This window comes from Pseudopodoces humilis, chromosome 6 (genome assembly GCF_049639895.1).
Source record: "Pseudopodoces humilis isolate 2021_Gansu_Grassland_sample_001 chromosome 6, ASM4963989v1, whole genome shotgun sequence".
Lineage (NCBI taxonomy): Eukaryota > Metazoa > Chordata > Aves > Passeriformes > Paridae > Pseudopodoces > Pseudopodoces humilis.
In genome coordinates this window covers 32,911,996-32,934,315 of record NC_142205.1, presented here as the reverse complement: position 1 = coordinate 32,934,315, position 22,320 = coordinate 32,911,996, and the positions used below count along the sequence as shown (strand labels likewise).

Here is a 22,320-nt window from a genome sequence, read left to right as displayed (position 1 = left end):
GGTTTTCTGGAGGTTTTGTGTGGGTTTTAAATTTGCTAGACTTGTGATATATTCAGGACTTCTCTGTTCCTGCATATTATTATATAGTTATGTCTAAGCACACCATTCAGATTAGCAGAAAAACTCATTAGCATCAATGAAGAATCAAACTGATAATGAAAGATGTTATCTTTATACATGAAGAAATGAAATGCCATTTGTACCGTGGCACAACAGTTCTGTTGCCTTTTGAAGATACCCCAAATCCAAATGCACATAAAAGAATCATCCAGAAATCAAGTTCTGTTTCCTCAAATATCCTTCTTACCCTTATTTTTAGTAAGACTGAAATATAAAGATCAGAAAGTCTACTAAATTACCTACCTTTAGTTACAGAAATCTCTATCTTACCTGTAGGAAGAGAAATTTAAGGTATATTAGATCTTCTGGTGGCATTTGACTGTATCCGCCACAATTAGTTCAGTGATGATGAAAGAGTAAAATTTGATTTTGTAGAGATTGCCTCACTGAATGTAATTGCTTTGTTGCCAATGTGTTTTCTGTGTACTTCAGTGCACAGACACCTGTATTAGGTTTCTAATGCTGGATGTTCACATAACAAGAAATCTTGTCTAAAAATCCTTTGAAACGTGATTGTTTTCCTACATTCCAGCTCTACATGTTCATTCTTGCCTATATTAATTAAATCTATATTGAAAAGGTTAATCAGATTTTCCTTTGTTTTACAGGAAATATCAATTTCTTAAACTATTTCAGACCAATAAAAAACCATAAATTAGATATAGTCTGTGAGAAGTTTTTCAGAATAGATGCATTTTGCACTGAAATAAACACTATATTTTTTGCCTTATTTTCTATTGGTATTTTACTCATGATAATGTGTTTTGCCCTAGAGATGTACACAAGGTATATATGCCTTTAGCAGAATAGAAATTCTGCCAGTAAAAATCATAATTCATAAGCAGAAGCATTAGTACTTTTTGTGTAAACAATAAAAGTTGGTCTTCGGTGTTTCTGTCAGTGCAAACTGCAGGAAGAAGGTGAAGACTCCAGCCTGCCTAATGTGGCAGTGAATGTTGATTTTTTGCACATAACGTTTTCTGCTGAATCACACACATGCATAAGCTGTTGTCAGTTTGCTCTAATTATTGTAGATCATCATCGTGATCTGCCACTTGAAACCTAAAATATTACCATAGTTGAAGTAATATGTTCTGCTTATAATTGGTTGCCCACTATTGATATGGGTAATAGATCTCTCCTGTGAAATACAAACAGTAACTAGACGCACAGCATGCAGGTGAGTTAAGTACCTGCACTACCTAGGAATCAGCAGGTATTCTTCATGACTTAGTCTCCAGACATATTTTTTCTGGAAGCTCAGCATATCTCTAATTGCAATTATATTTTGTGTCCATCTTGTCTCAGATCTTAGAAAAGGGGTTTCTATGTATAAATATTTAAGTATGAAAGTAAAAGGCAATACCAAGCACTTTTCTGCAGACTTATAGAAATATAACTGGCATAAATCTCTTCACAGAATTACAATTTATATTACTAGAGTTGGTCTAAAGGATAAAGAAAGATAAAGAAGAAAATCAAATCTTTAACCTGGAAACTGTGAGGTACATTTTGACATGGCAGGTCTTCATATTACATATTTAGTTCAGTGTAATCAATAGCATTAATAAATGAGTGCATTGGCTGAAATCTGAAGGGATTGTATCTCTCACACAATTGATTTTTGTGTTCTCTATGTGAACACAGAAACACCATAGTTAAGTGCACAGTTGGTGTAATATTGACTTTTTTCCTGATATTTAGTCATTAAGTGTCCAAGGTTGACCAGAGCAGTTATATTCCAATGTTTTCTATCAGTAATCATATCTTCCTAGAGCATTAGTTTCCCCCAAAGCACTTCTTAGATTTAAAGGCCTACTCTCTTTTACATACTTTATTCAAAACTTCCAAAATAATCTGGAGACAAGATTTACATCCTTGCAAAGTACTATTAGAAAGCTTGATTTTAAAATATATGCTTGAGGCATGTGTTTGTGTTTCAGCATAAGCTTTTTAAATATCTTACTTGGTTTTCTTCAGTAAATCCAGTTATTGGTGTTGAAGAGCAGACCGTCAAAACCTTTAAAGGCTTAGCCCTCTTTTCTCATCCTCACTGATTTACACACTCCTAAAAGACTCTAATAATAAAAAGAAGTGCAAAGGACATTGCATCCAAAACCACACACAGGTTTAGCCTAGGGTGGTTATCTTTAGGCTTAGTGAACAAGGTCTCCTTTACTTTGTATATTTCAAAACTAACTTAGACTTGGATATTACTTTTGTGACATCTGTTGCAAGAAATCTTTGAAAAGAATAAATTACATTCTCTTGTATTCTATTCATTTTAATTTATTTGAGGTTTTTAAGTTACGTCTAAAATATATGACAGCAGTTCTTACTGAATTTTCTGCTCTAATTACAACTTACCTAATACTAACCTGATCACGTACCAGACAGTGATTATATTTCTGCATAACTTCCAAAGCTGGTAGAAGTATATGACCAAATACCAATTAAATGATTTGAAAGAAATTTGCTGTTCATTACAATTTATAAGTTCAATAGAAATAGTTAAGTAGATATCACACATATAATACATAGATGTGGCATAATAGAAAAATGATGCAACTTGTGAATCTGGAATAGAAGAAGAGAGTTTGACATTTTAGAATACCCCTTAAGAGTCTGAATTAATTACTGTGTGTTCATATGTAAGGTTTAAACATGGGAACTGATGAAATCAATGCACCACTTTAAGTGATGCCAGGAGCTGGATTGAGTGGACAAAAAACACTTCATGTTTCATACCTGGGCTTGGATCAACACTGGAGTCTAGTAGCAGGGATCCTGGTATTGCAAAACATGATTTTCAGCTTCTTGTTGTCTATTCTTAATAACACTCCTTTTGCTGGGCCAGAATTTAATCTCAAAAATCTTTGAAAAAGTAATTATTTGATTAATCAGTGATAAAATAGAGTTCCTTTAAAAACCAGAGCCCATTTTATTGACAATAATTTGTGCTTTTAGACATTTTAGAATACTAAAATTCTCTGACAACTGCATTTCAAATATATTCTCTCAAAACTGCCAAAATTTATTCTGCTAAGCATTCAGTGGTAATGTATGGTCATATATGCTCATCACATCATTCTGTGCACATTGGCTGTTCTTGTCTTCATGTGAATATTCATCATGATCTATAGAAAATACAATCAAGGGCAGGGCAGAAAAGATATTTTTGCATTTAATAATTAAAATGATACAACTTTAAGTACAATAAATGTAAAGATGCAGTCTTTATATTCCTCAACATTGCCTTCTCATATGCAGTCCTCTTTCAACTTTTCAAGAAAATATATATTGACTTTTGCATGTACAACCTTGCCAGATAATGGCATCAGCAGCAAAAATATTTGTATTCCATGTAAACAGAAAAGACGTTCTTCTGTTTAAGAAATAATTCCCTGTTGAAAAGATGAGGGACATTTTTTGGTTTATGCTTTGTTGAAAAGCTAATAAAATGGTATAAATTATTGTAGTCTTTTTCACAATAATTTAAGCAATTAAATATCCCTTGTGCTCTTAAACTCTTTTTCCTTTACCCTCTGGTTTTCATGCTTTACTCTTTATTTTCTATTAAGAACAATCCAGTAGATATTTCATAATAAAAGTATAGTCTTTTTTCCTCTTTGGCTTGGATAATGGACTTTATGTGGGATAAAGTGAAAAATTTGCATGGTATGGGTGAACATATAATTGAAGAAACAGGTCTTTTGTTCAAAAGAGCCAATATTGTAGCATGAACTTCATACTTACAAATAGTTTCAGCTGTTCCAGGTTTGATATGAAGACGGATGCACAGTGCTTTAATTATTACACATATTTTTAACATATGTTTTTATTATATCACAGAGAGACCTGTTCTTTAATGATGCTTCTTCTTGTGTTACTTTTCCTGTGATACCTATTATTTTAAGCATGTATGACAGGTAGCTGGCATCTTCATAGCATCTCAGCAGGTTTTACCAGTAGCACTGTGAACATGAAAATAATATGTTAAGAATCTGTTCTGTGGAAAAGGGTATCGCAGGCATAGAAAAAGCACTAAACAACCTTTATGGAAAACTCCCAGCAGTCATTCATGAGTGAAGTACATAGTTTCTAAGTAATTACATGTTAAGGTTAAAATGTTGCATATTCCAAGGCTGTCTTTCAAAACTGTTCAAATTTAGTGTCATGAGCTCTAGTGAATGCACATCACTGTTAATAACCAAATTAATTAACAGCATGTTGAAGTTCCATAGAGACCATATAGATATACTTCTGTTGCAATTAAATAAAAAATGTGGTTTTGTGTAGAAGGTGGTAAATCATAATTACTAATATACTGTTCTGTTATAGGGTTTTACTGTGTCAAGGTTATAAAAAAATATGTGGATACAGAGTGTTTGGTTTTTTCACACAAGCAATATAAGAATTTTGTACAGAACAGTCCTACATGTTGTTATATATCATTGAAGATGTATAAAACTAGATTTATACAAATAGACATAAATAGTTATATATAACTATAGACTTTTATGCATGTTTTCCATTTATTTGTTTGTTCTATAAACTAAATTTATTATTATAGTCTTATACATGGATGGATGGATGGATAGATAGATAGATAGGTAGATAGATAGATAGATATCACAGAGTCACAGAAGGTTGGAGGAGGCTGCAGTGAGCCATCTGGTCCCTGTCTAAGCAGGGTCATCCTAGAGCACCTTGCACAGAATATCTATCTATAACCATATTTTTTAATTGTTTTTTTTTGTTGTAGTTTTTTAATATTAAATATTTATTTATTTATTAGAATGTGTTATTTTAAAAAATTGAATATTTAATATTTTTTTAATTTTTATTGTAATTTTTACACTCATTTTACCTGAATACATTTTCCTAGACCTCAGGTTGCCATTCTGCCTTTCAGTTTTAGATAGTCCTTTACATCAGAGCTTCTATTACCACTGTGGTCCCTAGCTCCTGGCACCTCTGGGATTATGGCAACATGACAGGCTGTAAAGGCCATCCACTTATACTGAACGAGGCTGGTTCTGAGAACCTGGTGTTATTTATTCTCCACAGAACTGCAATTTTTGGCTGTTTATAATTAGTATATTACTTTGGACTTTGGATCAATTTGCCAATGATTCAACTCAATAAACTAGTAAATAAAAATGCTCTACATTATCTGTGGCTCAGGAGTTTTCCCAGATGCATCTAGGAACGTGGCTTAAATACAACTCAGAAAAGTGGGCTATTCACAGAAGTTGTCAGGATGCTTCTTTGGTTTGGTGATTGGTGTCTAGCCCTATCTATTCTGTTCCTCATAACTTGTTCTATGAGGGCCCCATTTGTGAGAAGGTAGTTACCTGCTTAGTTTCTGTGACATGGTAGTTAGAGAACACCATCAGCTCTACCTTAGGCTAACTCCCCAATTTACAAACACTTGAGTCATTGTTACTTTGGCTTTTTAAGAGTTCTTATCAACAAAGGCAGAGAAAGAACATTTATATGGGAAAACTCACTACCTGTTTTTACCATCTCAACATATAACTGAGGAAAACTGAATGAAGTTGCAGTTCAATGTCCTGAAACTAAAAATTATTTTTCTATATTTCTTCCCAAGGAAGACGGCATTCTTCCTCAGTTCAAAACAATGTATACTTTCTCTTATATGTTAACATAGCAATATAATCACTCGAGTTCCAAGCTGGTAGATCTTTAAAGTTGATAGTCAAAAAGATAGGATGTACTGGGTCATTTCAGTGTTTTATCCGACAGGCCGCAGTAAAGTTTTATAAGCTTTTTTGAGTCTTTTTTTTTTTTACATTAAATAGAATTGATGTTTTCCATCTCTCCTATTTTCCATTTTCTCCCTGGGATGAAAGGTTCCATCTGAGAATGTGTAATAAATATTCCACTGATGAGTGGTAAGCAAGAATCACTGTCTAGTTGTCTGCTAGAAACTAACATCACTGCCTAACTCCATGTGTTCTAGATGTATTGAGACCTGTTGCATTCTGCAAAGGCAGCTGAGGGGAGACCACCATGTTGCTGCCCTGTTGCCTGAACCAGAGTCATCATATATTAATTTCTGTTGTCTTCCTCCAGAACCTAGTTGGGAACAATTGGATGCAATTTTAATTTTCTTGTTGAAGATTGTCCATTTACAGATTTTGATAAAAAACACTTATTTTTCTTACACACCAGTGCCCTCCACAATGATGGGAGACTTTTCCAAGGTCTGTTGTGAGAGCTTGTGCATGAGCTGAGCTACTGTAGATAAACTGTCAAAGAGTACATATCCTTTTAAAACCAGCCCACTGCTTAGTTGGACTGAATCAGGTGAAACTGATGAATTCCACATCTGAGCACCTTAGAAAGAGCTGATCAGGGATGAGCCTGTGTTGCTATTTGTTGCCTTTTGGCTGCTATTTTCAGTTTTCCTTCCCATGTTTCTGAGGGCAGCACTCTTTGATCACGCTCCAGTAAATGAAGATCAGAGCATCAAAGGGAGTTAAATATGTTGGCAGTGAGTGTCACCAAGCTTGACTTTCAAGTATGCAATGCTAAGAATATATTCAGAAATGCTCATCAAATGAATCAGGACACTTAAGCACCTGAGAAATTGAATCATGAAGGGAAGAATTTTGAGCACAAAATCATCTCAGTCTAGAAAAAGGAAATATTCAAGAGAGCAGAGATTGAAAGTTTTCTGCATTTTCTTAAATTAAAATACTTTTATTGACAGTTGTAAATCCATAGCTTAGAACTTACTCCTGCAAGTGATAACATAAATAGAAAACACAAGGATGAATATTTCAGGTTTGCCTTCAAGCTCTTTTCTGTCTGGGGTTCAAGGGCAGGCTTTGTTAAGATCTATGGTGCAGATACTCTGATGATACAGATAAGAATGCTTAGGCACTCAGTTGGGAAGTTAGGTACAAGTCTGTTTGTTTTGTAGTTGTGTTTATACCAAACACAAGGTTTCTCACAAGGTGTGACTTGAAGTGGTAACTCTTCACCGTGCATTAGAATGTTTTCAGTACCTTGCCCTTACATTGCTACAATTATATTTTTTGTATTTATCTTCTTTCACATTTATATTGTCTGTACAGTCAAGCTGTGTATTTATTTGTATGTATGTCTGCACAGATATTTGAAAAAATATATTTATAATCCAGGATTTAAACTTAGAGAGACATGTGTTGTGCCTCAGTAATGACTGGGAGAGTTTTCACTGACTTTTATTATCCAGTTTTGTATTTACAGATACAGTAGGAAATACTTTTCATGGTTCAGATAGAATTTGGATACACACATCCAATATCCACCCACTTTTCAGGCTGTAGAGAAAATCAGTCTTATGATCTGATGTAATATTTACCCTGTTTTCTAGAAGTTATAAGCAAGATGCTTATCTTCTTAATCTCTGCCTGTCAGAAATTTGGAGACAATATTTAGAATTGCTTTCCTGCTTGTTCTGGATTTACCCAGGTTGGCAGCCAAGTTCCATGCAGCCAACCACTGTCCAACGACAAGTGACCTATTTTTCTTGAGATAAAAAAATTATAGGTGTGAAATGCAACTTTATAACACATTTTAAAAACACTGACAGCACAATGAAATGAAAATGTTTTGTCCTGGGGAAAAAGCATTTACACAAATATAGGAAGTGTGCCTTTTTCTTTCACACATTCCAAACATCATCATAAGTAGTTATTCTTATCACTTGCAAAATCACAGCTTCATTAAAGGCTAAGAGAAAAATTGTGTAGTCTCTTTGGATTCTTGTTTGAAGAGGACTTCTAGAAACAAAAATTTGTGGCTGTTCATTTCAAGATATACTGTACCTTTTTCTCCTTCCCTTTTTGGCAGATATTACAATGTGAACTTTAGTGGAATGTGAGAAAGATAAGAATGAAACAAGATTTTCAGATATTTTTCTTAGTGGCAAGAGCTTTATTCCATGTATCCATCTAATTTACTAAAGCTCCCTCCCTATATGTGGATAAATACTATATGAGTATAAATACTCCCAGCTTCCTGATTATTAAAATTGAAAATAATTTTACAGTTTACTCCAGAACACTGTAAGCTTGCAATGGTTATGGAAAATACTGTCTGAAAATATCTCTTTGTATATATTCTAAGAGCCATTATATTTGTTTTTCTTTAAAAAATAATCATTAACTTTTCCATATGTTTTATGTTTATTACTGTTAAATACATTGGCTTTGCAAAGCTATAGCGGTGGGATTTATAATACATTTGCTGTTTCATACATCAACAAAATTGCAATTGAAAATTCATGTCAGCTGTGCTGGAGTTAGGTAGGCCTTTCTCTTAAATTCTCAGAATACATGATCTGTTTTCCACAGCGGCGGAAAGGAAAGAACATTTTCACGTGTGTGTGACCTGAAGGAATCATATGTGAAAGGAAATTATGTACAATGAACATAGATCTCCAAAATGTCATTTTTACATTTAGTGTTCAGCATGCAATCAACACTTCCGTATGGTTCAGAGAAATAAAATTGCATTTTACAAGTGTAGTAACATGTCAGTCCAGCAGTAGCTATAATAAATATTTTATTACAGATAAACTGCATCTCATTTAGACCTTAGGAAAGATACACAGTGTATGACCACTCTGTCACAATGCAGAGAGGAAAACAATAATGAAGAAAAAAAAATAACATCTCTCATATACTGTCTTGATTTTTTTATCTGCTGAGGTACTCTGTAATGTTCATTAAACAATTACAAAATAAAAATGTTTGACCAAAACTTTCATAATCTGTTCTCATTGTAGATTCCTGGCTCTTTAGAGATCCACTCACATGGAAAGGTGAAGGTAAGATGAAACATCCTACAGCCTCAAGCTGTGGTGGGACCAATGATTTGCATTGGTATTTTTAAAATGGCACCCCATTGTCTAACTGAAAGAGTACAACAAACTGCAAAATTACAATAGGCCAGTTTTTGCTCGGTATATACAGTTTCCTACTGAGTTGGCCATTATCAGTAGTTTATGCCGCTGTATCTAACTCATTGTTGCTACAATAACAGCAAAAACTGTAAGTAGTGAGAAATTCACCAAGCACAAACATTAACAAATATAAATGGCGTGTTCAATAAGGAATATCCAGGATGATAAATCCTCTGCCCTGTCATCAGACTTATCAAGGATAAAACATAATTGAATAAATTATAAAATTCTCAAAATTACTTATTGAATCTCTTGTGAGCATTCTCAAGTTTCCATAAAAAACTCCTCTTGCCTATGTGTGCCATATTGTGATGTTTTTCATGATGCCTCTCTTTAGATTAATAATTTTTAAATGTAATTTGTAGCCATGATCTCAACTCAGCTGAAAGTACATAAGGTCCCAGAACTCTGAAATGGTGTTCACTCAAAAAAGTTTGAATTTTGCAGCAATCTGGCTGTGAGCAAACCTTAATCTGTCTGATCAGTACATACCTAGAAACTGCATTGTATTGAGCAAGTACATGGAGTTTGGGTTTTCTTCCTTTGGTTTTTAGCTCAGTGATTTTTCTCAATGGTAACCAAAGTCAAGTAATTTATAGCTTGTGAACCTCACAAAAAGAGTTCATTTACAACCATATTCTGCATCTTGTGACACCAAATGGAGTGTGTGTTCTTCTATGTGACTACAAAAGATTTTAGAACAGCGATCAGAAACGTGTTCTGCTCATTAATGTTTTTACAGTAGCTGCCTTAAAAGAGCTACAGTTTCCTAGAGCAAGTCATTCAGAATTCAACTAGGCTCTTCAAGTTTAATAGGTTGAGCTCTTTGAGTTCTCCTACCTCCTCCTGATTGATGGTTTGTTTCTTCTTTTAATACAAAATTCAGTAAAATTTCCCACAGTGAAAAGGGTCTTTTTAATTATAAAACATCAGCGTGTGGGAATGATTCAATTTACACATCAGAAAAGTTCAGTTACTTGACTATAATTTATTTTTTGTGCTGATCATTTACAGACCACAGATTCTTCTTCCTGTGGCCCCCTCCCCTTCTCACTTTCTCTAGTTCTATGTAAAAGAATAAAAATCTCAATACTCTGTAAAAGGCTTTAGATATTGTATCACTTAGTCATCAGAACTAGAGGCTTCATTATCAGACTTTTTTCTACCAACTTTTATCCCTTTCTCATTTCCTAGTTATGTTGTCATATTTAATTTTTGTTCTGTAATTGCTGAGTAATACAGTTTGTTCTTGTATCTGACAAAAGGAAGGCATAAGTAAGGGGGGGGTATGGTATCTCATTCATGAAACTATAATAGATATTACCAAGAAAAGATGTTTTGCATTCTAATGTTGCATACTATACAACTGACTAGCTCTTTTTTTTTTCTTTTCTTTTCTTTTTTTATTTTTAATATTAACTAATTAATATTAAAATAAAGGTCTGGAGGGATGGAAAATTTTCATGTTTCCATGTACTTCCTCAATGCAGTATTTGTCTTCCTTACTGTTTCATTGTCAAAATATAGCTTAGGACTTGCATTTGTAGGTAAAACAGCTTTTACTGACAAAGCTTTGTAGGTTCTAAGTGTGATTTTCCTAGCAAAATCAGAAAAGTTAATCTTACTTTGAGCTTATTATGGCCATAAGAGAAATAAGCAGCAAAAATGTCCTGAACACCGTTTATACAAATAGTTTTAAATATATTTATAGATATGTTCCTAAATTTGTTTTTGTTTTAATCAAATGTGGTTTGTGACTAAGTAATATTAGATTAGAATATGCTCATTTCAGAATGAAAAATTGCATGTAGAGAACTGCAGGTGTGCATCATTTGTTCTAGGTTGTATCTACAATTCTGGTTCAGCTGAATACTTAAGAATATTTATTGGTTGGCTATTTGTTGCCGCAGACATATGATCACAATATCTACACTACTGAAATACATTGCTTTAATCATTTGCTTTTTTAGCATTTAATTTTGTCTGTTTTCCACTTTGGAAGGGATGTATGAATGGTACTCTAGTAAAATATGTGAAACTTGGGAGCAGCGGTCATATCTTCTAATTTTTTTCAGATATTGGAAAGTGCTTCTCCTTTATCCTAGAATAAGTATTTAAACAAAAATAGCCAACACGAATTCGTGTGTTCTAATATTCCTATGAGAGAGAAACTAAAAGATTATTTTTGTAATATCTGTACCTGCTACTGTTTGGAATTGCTTTAATGTAGAAACACAAATGTATCCCTCGATAAGACCTGAAAGCCAAAACTAGTTTTGTAAAATGGACTGATGTTCTCTTACATTGTCAATTTGGCCATTACAGGTTAAAGGAATCCAGTTTGATTTTATAAATCTAAATTTCCCCTACTGCAGCTTTCTCAAATTTACCTGTAACTTACTGTATCCTGCTCAGTAAAGGGAATAATCTCAACTACATGAGGACAGCAACACATGCATGATCTTAACACTAAGTAAACTCAGTTTTTATTTCCAAAAGATAATTTTTAAAAATTCTTATGATCCCCAAGTAAGTACCAGGCCGTTGTATCTTCCATCTGACTGGCCTACCGAGCCAGTGAATGCTCACATACAAGATCTCACAAATACTTACACGAAAGATGGATTGTACTTCTCTTACACAAAGCTAGCATCAGATATATACAGTTATGCTGTGAATTAGTTAATTATTTTTTTTAAAATTTGAATGCAATTTAACTCCTTTCTTCTTCTACATCAGTACACCTGAAGCCATGAACAGGTAATGGCTTCAAATGATTTCCAAGGCTGGTACACTATTTAAACATCATGTATCCTGAAAGACGTGACCAACCCTTCAGTACTCCTGCTGCTGGTGCAGCAGCTGTCCTGTGATGATGCACCTGGTTCTTCTTGGGGTTGTTTTGGTACTCCCCATAATGACTTCCAGGTCTGTTTCATTGGCCAAGTAAGCACTGTAGCATTATTCCCAGTAAGTCTGTGTTTCTGCAATTGTCAGCAGTTCCAAATACTGTACGTCCTCAGTAGAAACCTCAACTATGTCCTGCAGTTTTTTAATATGTTTAAATCCCTGTTCTTCCAGACCATTACCTTATGAGCATTTATTATGGTAAATAATAATGCTTTGTACAGATTTATTTATTTTAGCTTAATTTCAATGAAAGTCTTTGCTCACAGTTTTTATCATTACTTTTTTTGTGATCATTTATCTTCAACTTCTCTTTGGTTTAAATACTAGCATTTTGTATTAATTGTATTCAGGACAGTCAAATGGTGTTGCATGCTATGTTAAAGGTTGTGTTTTTAGTAGAGATTTCTATATTTAATAGATGCTCTGATGATAAAGTTTTATGGTAGAAGTTATTATTGGCACAATCTTTCTTTATTTTCCTTTCATGACAAAATACATGAGTGTTGAGTGTCTGTTAAGACTGCATGTTCTCACCCCAGTACAAAGAACTCATGGTTTCTGCTGTGTTGCATAAATTCTTTGGACAGCCATGGAATTTTTCCTTTAGTAGGTAGGGATTACAGTAACTTACTCTCTCCTGTTGTAGCTTAACTCTGTCTGTGCACTAAATATTGCAGCATCCCAGATCCTTGCATTGCTGATAAGAGAATCAGAGGTGAATTCCCAGCTGATAGTAGATGATTCCCATCTCGCTGGTGGTACTACACGTACTTTAGTCTTTTGTTTTGAGGTTCGTTTTGCTTTTTTCTACATTTAACTATCTCTGTGACTACTGTTTAAATGCAGGTATGATTCCTGAAAATTGCTATAAAGTTTTTATCAGACTATCTATATTTATGAGCTGTAGAGAGGCATGCCAGGGAAAGAATTTTTTTCAAGTTGTCCTCAAAAAAATAAACAGGTATCATACTCAGTTTTTTGAACTGTCATCTTCTCCCAGCAATCAGTCAGTCACCATGTCACTGGATGGATGTTTTTATATTTTTACGTATTTCTATCAAAACTGAACCGTTTGGCATATTAGTTGCAAATGTGAGAAATTATTGGTCGGATAAGAAGAAATCTTAGCCATGCTAAGTAATTGGTTGAAGAGTTTGAAATCTTCTCTGCCATCAAAGCTGAGGTCCCCCTCTGGAGGCCTGAGATGCAAATCTAGTTGAGCCTGGGAGTTTCACAGGCCTGAATTCCTGGACATAGTTGCCTTTCTGAACAGACTACTTCTCATTCTTCCTATTCAAAGTCCAAGATGGGATTAGTGATGGTGCAAGTTTGTATCTTTATAGAAGTATTTCCTTGAAAGTGGAAAAATTTCTATATGCTCCAATTCTGAGCAGTAGGAGCAAGGATCATGATTTAGTCCAGGGTTTTGTGTAAATACTTCTGGAAATGTGGACTTGAGCTAGGATTCTCCTCTCCTGGTCAGATTCCACCATGTGTAGGGAAACTTTTCTAACATTCTTAGTCATGGGGAATTTGGTGTACCTCCAGTGAACAGCCCCGTTTGAAAACCTCCCCTTGAGATGTATTAATTTATTAATTCAATCTCTCAAGCCAAAGAAAATATTAAAGCTATTAAATTTTAGTCTGTTATCATCACAATCAACATATTTTTAATCAGAAGTGGCCAGAGATGTTTGATCAGTAATTAGCTTAATTTTGTCAGGTTATTAAGAAGTTCCTGAGCATGTCTAAATTAACCTGTTTAATAGCAGAATAAAGTAAAGAGATGACTCCTTGGTAAAGTTCAGGTGGAAACCAACTGCTACAACACATTCTTGTTTTGCCATAAAATCAAGATCCTGAACCTCTTGGGACTGGAGCAGAAAGTGGATATTAGCCCTGTGCTGGTTTAGGGCAAATCTGGGAGAAAACCTCTGAATGGGGTCCCTCCAGAAAGCAAATTTAAGTGGCCCCTTCCCCAACTGGTTCAGGAAAAAAATTTCCTTGGAGAAAAGTGGAAAAAACCCTATTTAACAGAAATTGAATAATATTAAACAATAAAACTTCTCTATTCAATAAGATGGCAAATCTAGAAAAGTCCTTTTCATGTGGTGTAACTTGGCTCGCTCAGGTTCTTATAGTCCTTTTGGCACTGGAAAGTGGACCCACAGGAATGAGCTCCCGGGGTTTTTCTGGGTTTTCAGTCCAGAGCAGGTTTGAACAGATCAAAGAAAAAAAGGGAAAAAAGCTCCTGCTTGATCTGGGCAAAGGCTTGTTGCTGTTCAGGGACCCACTGGGAAGTGTTCTTTTTGCAGGTGATCAGGTAGAGAGGGCTCACAATTGGGCTTTACTCAGGAATGTGCATTCTCCAAAAACCTATGGCACTTAAGGAAGCTTGTGTTTCCTTCTTGCTGCTTGGTGGAGACATTGCTGTGATCTTGTTGATGACACCAGTGGGAATCTGACACCGTCCATCTTGCCACTTTACTCCCAGGAACTGGATCTCTTGAGAAGGTCCCTTAACTTTGGTTGATAGTGAAACCAGCTTTCAGGAGAACCTGGATGATTTTCTCTCCTTTCTCAAAGACCTCTGCAGCCGTATTTCCCCACACAATGATGTCATCAATGTACATGTTTCAGAGCCTCACCCTTTTCCAGGGCAGCCTGGATCAGACCATGGCAGATGGTGGGGCTGTGCTTCCACCCCTGGGGCAGTCGGTTCCAAGTGTATTGCACTCCCCTCCACATGAAGGCAAACTGAGGCCTGCATTCTGCTGCCAGGGGAATGGAGAAAAATGCATTGGCAATGTCAATAGTGGCGTACCACTTCACTGCCTTGGACTGCAGCTCGTACTGGAGCTCCAGCATGTCCGGCACGGCAGCGCTCAGAGGTGGAGTCACTTCATTCAATGCACAGTAGTCCACAGTCAATCTCCATTCTCCTTCAGATTTGCATACAGGCCAGATCAGGCTGTTGAAGGGTGAGTGGGTTCTGCTGACCACCCTTTGGCTCTCCAGCTCTCGGATCATCTTGTGGAGAGGGATCACAGCATCTCAATTCGTCCAATACTGCCAGCAGTGCACCGTCAAGGTGGCAATTAGTACTCACTGCTCTTCCCCCTTCAGGAGTCCTACCGCAGACTCTCTGAACAAGGTGTTCAATCGCTTGATGCCCTCTGCCTCTACAGCCGCTATCCCAAACATCCACCCTGACCTCTTGAGCCTCAGCACAACTTGCTAGCCCAGCCACAAGCAAGAGGCAGTAGCTGCAGAGGTAGCGCTGTTTCACCAAGGCAGGAATACCATGAAGTGTTCTGAGAACTATAACCACTGCAGATGTGGTGCTTAAGAACATGGTTTAGTGGTGGGCTTGGCAGTGCTGGGTTAACAGCTGGATTTGATGATCTTAACGGTCTTTTGCAGCCTAAGTGATATTGTGAGTCCTTTTTTTTCTCTCCTTTTTTTTTTCCCTATAAAAACATGAAAACTTGCCTTTGTCCTGAGGAACCATTTCTGTCTTTATTGGGCAGGATTCTCCCTTGGTTCATTAGCATAGATAACAGGTTCCCTTTCAGAGTCCAGAGCAGTGCAGAAAAGCACTGTGCCTAGGGAAGTGCTACATCAACACAATCCAGGATCTTCAGTACTGTTTTTTAGGACCTTTTACTGTTTGCAAAAACTTGATTTTAGTTCTATGGCTTGTTGACATTAATAGAGATGTTATTCAGTCCAGCATCAGAGAGTAAATATACCAGGTGCTAAAATCTAGAATACCATCATTGCCCTTCTGTAAAAAAATTATACTAACTGGATAGTAGAATAAAAATGTTTTACTATGCAGAAAATTACACATTTTTTCAGGAAAGATGTTTGCAATTGAATAGAACTTGGGGTTTGTCACATATTATGAATGCAGTTGAACTAATTAGGGTGTGGGTGTTTTGAGCAGTGTACTAGATAAAAAAGAACAATTCTTTTCAAGCCAATGAACTATTGTTTCAAAAAGTATTTTATTTTCCTTCAAGAGACTAAAATCTCTTTCTTGTCGTTTGTTATGACTCTTTGAACAACTTTTTAAGGCTAATTTGTGATAGATTTTGTACTGTGATTTTTGTATTTAGTCTATTGGAACCATCTAACTTCAGTAGCCCAAGGGAGCTAAGTCAGTAAGCATAGAAATCAAGAAAACCTGAAGCTGGTACTTCAAGCTGAACCAGAAGCTAGTAGAGTTCAATTTTTGTTGAAAGAACAAAGTGAGTATTTTTCTTGAAAGAACAAAGGACTTTGTTTTTCCCCCAGAATTCTGTTTCTGTCTTAATAAGTTGTTATTTCTGTATGTTTTGGGTAAAACAAGAAACAACATGTGAATTTTTGATCTTCCAATGTAGTTTAAAAATCTCTCTAGGAAGGGCTGGGTTTTCTGAAAGGGAAATCTGACCTCCAGTTTAATTCTAAAGAGGTTTGAGCCATATTCTTCATTAGGGAAGAACATTTTCATGCATGCTACACTTCTGAGTTGATGGCAAACTGGTCTCAGTTTCAGATATCAGTTCAGATATCAAGAGGCTTTGCACTAGCTCAGTGTGCTTGAGCCTTCTGCACAAATTATGGTGTTGTTCACAACATACATTTTAACATTATAGTGAGACAAGCAGAAGGTGAACAGAATCTTTATGGATGTCAGTAAGGTGGTGATTGATCTGATTTTCCTCTTAATAGAGAAAAAAAAATGAGAGCTCATTTGAATGATACAAGTCAATGAACCTAGGTGAAACTAGGGAACTGGTTTGCTATATTGAGACTCACCAAGAATTTTTCAGTAGTATATAAATTATGTATCAAAATCCAGATATACAAAACTCCATGTTAAAATTGTACTATACTTGATAATAGCTGTGTCAGACACTACAAAACACCATACAATATATGCTAATTTTTTAATTTGTTAGTCACCAGTCTCATAGGTAATGTTTTTTTATATAAAAGTAGGGATCTTCAACAGGGTACTTCTGAGTTTTGGGAAAGTCCCCAAAAATTGCAACTCCAGCACATGTGAAGCTCAATGTGACTGCACAGTTTGATTACAATTTAGATTTTTTAGGTGAAACTTTGATACATAGTGTTTCACACCCTAATTGTCAGCAACGATGTTACCTATGCTTTTTTTAAAAGGAAAATAAAATAAAGTGGAGGATTGTATTCCTCTGGTCTGCTCACTATGCAGTTGATGAAAGTAGTTATGACTTTAATGACTGAGGCTGAACCTGCTTTAAGAGGCAATACAAGCTCCCTTCCACAAATATCTGAAAACAGTGTAACCATGTCTGAGTACAGAAGCTCCAGGTGTGATTTTGGAGACTCCGCAGGTATTTCTGTTACTGAATACATATCTGTCATGTGGAAAAAATGGTTTAATCTCAGCTGTAAATGCTGAGAATTACATGTTGCTTCCCTTCAAGCAATAAATTCTCTTTTGTCTATCTAGGTTTTGTTATATGTTTTTCACAATAATTCCTAACAGTGTGCTATGTCATTAAAATATCAAAATCCAGTAAGTCAGCTGGCAATAAATGGAAAAATAGAAATCCATAGCAATGATTAGTGATATCTAAAAGTGGTTTATGGGTCCTAGTGGGATTCCTCCTTTTTTAACAACAAAGTGCAGAGTGAAAGAATATGCACAGCTTACTTTGTCTTCCTATTTCTTTTGATCTGAAAGAACAATCAGATAAGGCTGATTTCTGAAGACAGTTCAGAATGAACAGATCTCAGTTGCCCCCAGTGATAACCATCATTGTCAACAGGAGGCATTCCAGGTACTGACACTAGAGCCTTAAATGTTCAGATACTGAACATTTTATCTTTTATTTTAAAAACTACTGCTGGGAACTTTATAGAATGCAATGGATGATGAGTATTTAGAAGAAGAAGGAACCCTGAAGGAGAATAAAGCTCAAGCCTCAGAGACTGTCACTGAGCACCAGAAGGACAGAATAATTTAAGGTTATAGTGGGGAATTTCATGCACACAGAAAACCTGAAGCTGTGAAAAATGGAATGATAGAACTCAGGAGTTACGTTCTACAAAATGAAAACTAAAATTATTTAAAGGCCCTGGCCCTAATGGGGTTTTGTCCGGATTAGTGAACATTCTGTCTGAGTTCAGCAACACTAAGTGCTCAGGGAAGGCTCAGAACTGCAATATGTTGCAATGATGATAATCATAATTGAGGTGTCTGGATTACACCAGTATGCAGAAATGCTAATAGATGTCTTCTGTAAGCTATGTCATTTACAAGTGCTATCAGTCCCTCTACACACAATCTTCAGTTCTCAATCTTTGAAGAAAATACTGATTTTCGACACAGTGTGACAACTTGGTTTTACATGACTCAGGTATGCTGTACAAAGCTCTCTGAGCAAGGCACAATGCCAGGCAGTTGCTATGAAAACTGATTACAAATGTAAAAATTATAACATTTTACTAGTTTAAGGGTAATACCTCACCTGCTGCACAATGCTGCTGATAGTTTTAAATTAGTAGTTAATTTTGTGATTATCTCAGTTAGTACTGATAGCTTTAAAACCCTCAAAAATATTTTAAAAATGTGTACTATTATCATTAATCAAGGATAACTAACTTTGAATGAGCAGTTGTTAATGAATTAATGGTCAGAGGTTTTTTTATGTGCTTATCACTGCTACTGCAAAACACTTGTTATTCCTCATCTATTCATCTTTTAAATAATTTGCTCTGCCTACTAAATCTGAATACTGAATCTAAACACATTGGCTCCTGTCCCCCCACTTGTGCCATTGTTGCTTTCATGGGTTTTGGATGAAGGCTTTTGTCTTTTTTTTTCTCTCATAACAGGAGTAGAGTTTAGTTTTGCAGAGTTTCCAAATAGGAGCTCCATTAACATATGTTTCCCCCTGGCAGAGAAGAGAAATATGGAGCTGTTATAGATTGAGTCTAACCATACTGTTATTTGTGAGCATGTGGGCAACATTTATTTTTTTTACATCCAAAAAAGTCTTAAAATTATATAATTTTTACTGGTACCTGGTCAGACTTGAGTAGAATGTAGTGAATCTTGTAGTCCAGTAGAATTTTTCAGTGTTGATGGACCAAATTCAGGTGCTGATGAGTTGACGACCAGGTTTGTGATTATGAATGTCTGTGAGTAATAAAGAAGATAAAACATATATTTGAAAGTCACAGACACTGACAAGTAGAACTAGAGGTCTCTTCTCTTCTTCCTCCCTCCAATACCTGGATTTGTTCCTTGATCCTTACACCAGTTTCTACTTGCATGAGAAGTGCATGGCTTTCAGGACACATTCAGTGTGTCTCCTTGGGCTGGCTCTACCTATAGCCACTCTTGAGGCCACACTGCCCAGTTTCCTAAGCACACAGTTTTCCCCCAGGTCTCCTTTGTTGGTAAGTTTCTGCTAGTTCTGACCTGCAAGGAAAATGCAATTCCATAACTTTCATATATATCCCTCAAAGTTGTGGAAGTCTTTCTGCAGGCAGAGCAAAGCAAGTTAGGAAGCACCAGGTTACTTTTGGGAATTCCATATGTGTCTTTCTAGCATTCATTTTTTCTATCACCCAGCAGTGATAGCTGTTAGGTAATGTTCCAGGAACACAGTTGTAAACAAAGAGTTGTACGCAATGGGAACATAATGACTTGGCACACTGCACAAAAAAAGGTTGCAATGATGGCAGGTGTGCAGTATGATTTCTCACTTATGTACCTTGAAACAATTTTTTCAAATGCAAATGTAGTGTACCAGGTGCAAAACTAAAACGAATAATCGCTTTGGCTCGTTGTGTTTTACAAACCAGTTTCTAAATAGATGTGCATGAAGGCAGTGTTATACATTCAACACTGTATAGAAAACATATTTGGAATACCTGTAAACTTTAAGATGGGTTCTAGGTTACATAGAATTCAATTTGTGATGGTAAAACACATTATAAAGAGAAGCACCTAAACTATAAATCCAAAGAGACTGTTCTCTTTAAATAAGCATAATCCAAATTTAAGACAGCTGGGATTTTTAGAATTTTGACAAGATTTGTGTTTATTGAGCAGCTAAGCTTGACCATTATGCTGGTGTTCTCTACTGCTAGAAAACGTGCACCATTAGGTAACTGAGATTGAAACTGCTCTGTGTGCTATACAAAACTAGAGAGCATCTTGCACTTCAAAAACATAGAGCAAAATCCTGCTGCAAAAACACCTCCATATTCCTCTCCCCTCCCCAATGCCAAAGTTCTCTTCATGTAGTGAGTTTTTATCAATTACACTGATCTGAAAGTCCACCTTGCTAATCTTTTTTTTCATAACTGCAACGCCTGTATATTGCTTTAATTTTTATGTAAAGTTATACAGTGTTGACATATTCTTTAGCCCTTCTATGACAGGGCAATATGAAAACCTTTTTTTCCATGCCTACCAAAAAATCATTGGGGTTAAATGACAGGGCTCAGTGATTTGCCTGTCACAGAGAACTGTAAATTGTAGCCTGTCTCCAGGATAGTGTTTAGACACATTCTGAGATTAATGGTTTTGCATAGACACTTTGGACTTCAAATGATTTTGAGATCAGCTCCATCAAGAAGATTCTTCCAGTTTGAAGGCAACTAAAAATGCTTTGCATTTCAGCTACGTTTATATGTAACTTTGTTGGTACAGGACAGAATCTGATGTAAAAATGAAATGGTGTCTCACATGTTACAGACTACATAAAATTTTTCACCTCCAGTTTAACTCTTTGTGACAGATTTCTTTTTTTTATGGTAGTTCTTAACACTTTCAGATAACAGACACTCCTGGGACATCTTATTTACTTGACTGCACAAATCATATCTTTTCTCTTAAAGGAACACATCTAGGAAGGAAGGTCTGTATCCTAAATTTAGGGAAGAGGAAACTAAGGTGTATTAATCTCCTGAAAATCCATTTTAAAAAGTGATAATTCATTCACTTTTCAGCATCTGAATTAGTAATTGATATGTGTTCTGCAGCAAATGAGGTATTATAATTCAGGAACTCTAACTTTAGACAAAGGTAATAATAAGGTTTCTTTTTTGTTTAATGAGGAAATGAGAAAATGTTTTTCAGAAAAATGTAATGAAACCAGACATTCCTTTTTCATATATTCTATAGTTTCCTGATTAAAAAAAAAGAAAGAAAAAAACCCCCACCTTTTATTATTTTTAATTTGTTTTCAGCTCTTCTAATAGGTACTGAAAGTTGTATGGTTTCACCAGAATAGTATAGAGTGAGATGCAACAGCAGTGGTGGAGCCATGGCAGAATGAGTGAAATGTTAAATATTTCTGTTTTAAGTGACTCGAACTTCCTCTATGCTGCCTCTCCCTCTGGGCCAAGAAAGACAATCCCTTATTACTTAAGCAGGCTTTTAAAAAATATATATGGTATTATTGACCAGATATGCACCACCAAACTTTGACAGCATGTGGACCCCTTCTGTTACCTGGAGTAGGAATTTTCCTGTTGGATGGCTACCCTGTTCACCTTAGGATCAGTGCAGTTACATAACATGAGGTTTCTGAGTCATATTATGTGATTAGAGGAGAATTAGAAAGGTCTTTCAGGAAAAAATTAAAAATCTCATATTTGAAAAATGGCATTCAGATTTGTTCAAACATTTATAGAAACATCATTATTTTTTTCATTTCAGTGTTTAAGTTTCTATGTATAATATCTGTGATTCTTGTTTATAATATTTGTGTCTGAAACATTGACTAAGATATACAGAAGACTGAGATGAAAACAGATGGATTTGAATAGCAGGTTGGAAGTTTATTTACTTCATTTACCAAATAGTAGAGGGGCTCTGTACAGGAAGTTACAGGAGTCCTTCCATAACATCTCACAGTAGATGCATAGTGTCTTCAGCCAGCCTGCCAGTAATTTGGATGCTCCTTCTCCCCTGAATCAGGTAAATAACATAGAAGCTCATCACTACAGGTAACAAAGATCTCACATTGGTGAAGGACCAGGATCCACTAGAAGAGTGCATGAAAACTCCAACATATGGTGCAAACCAACTGAAATTTTCTCTTAGTGGGCACAGGCCCCAGCCTTCTAGTGACTGGTTAGCAGCCATACTCTTTTAAAGCCATTAAAAAAATTAAAAAAATTCTTTCATCACTGTGTAATACAACTAGATCCAAACCATGCCAAACTGAAGCCAATCTGAGTGTGACAACTGGACAGAGCCACAAGGCTCAGGAGCAGAGCTCATGTAACAACTAGAACCGAGGGGCTCCTGAAGC

The 22,320-nt window shown here is 35.7% G+C and overlaps 1 protein-coding gene across 3 annotated transcripts in view; it reads left to right on the top strand.

Annotated features, from left to right (window-relative positions):
- The window catches only part of TENM3 (teneurin transmembrane protein 3), a 594,796-nt gene that overhangs the window by 128,554 nt on the left and 443,922 nt on the right, over positions 1–22,320 (top strand). For all 3 annotated transcript variants that reach the window (XM_088056014.1, XM_088056017.1, XM_088056013.1), the window contains exon 2: positions 8,924–8,965. The gene's annotated coding sequence lies outside the window, so the exon portion shown is untranslated. The remainder of the gene's footprint in view (positions 1–8,923; positions 8,966–22,320) is intronic.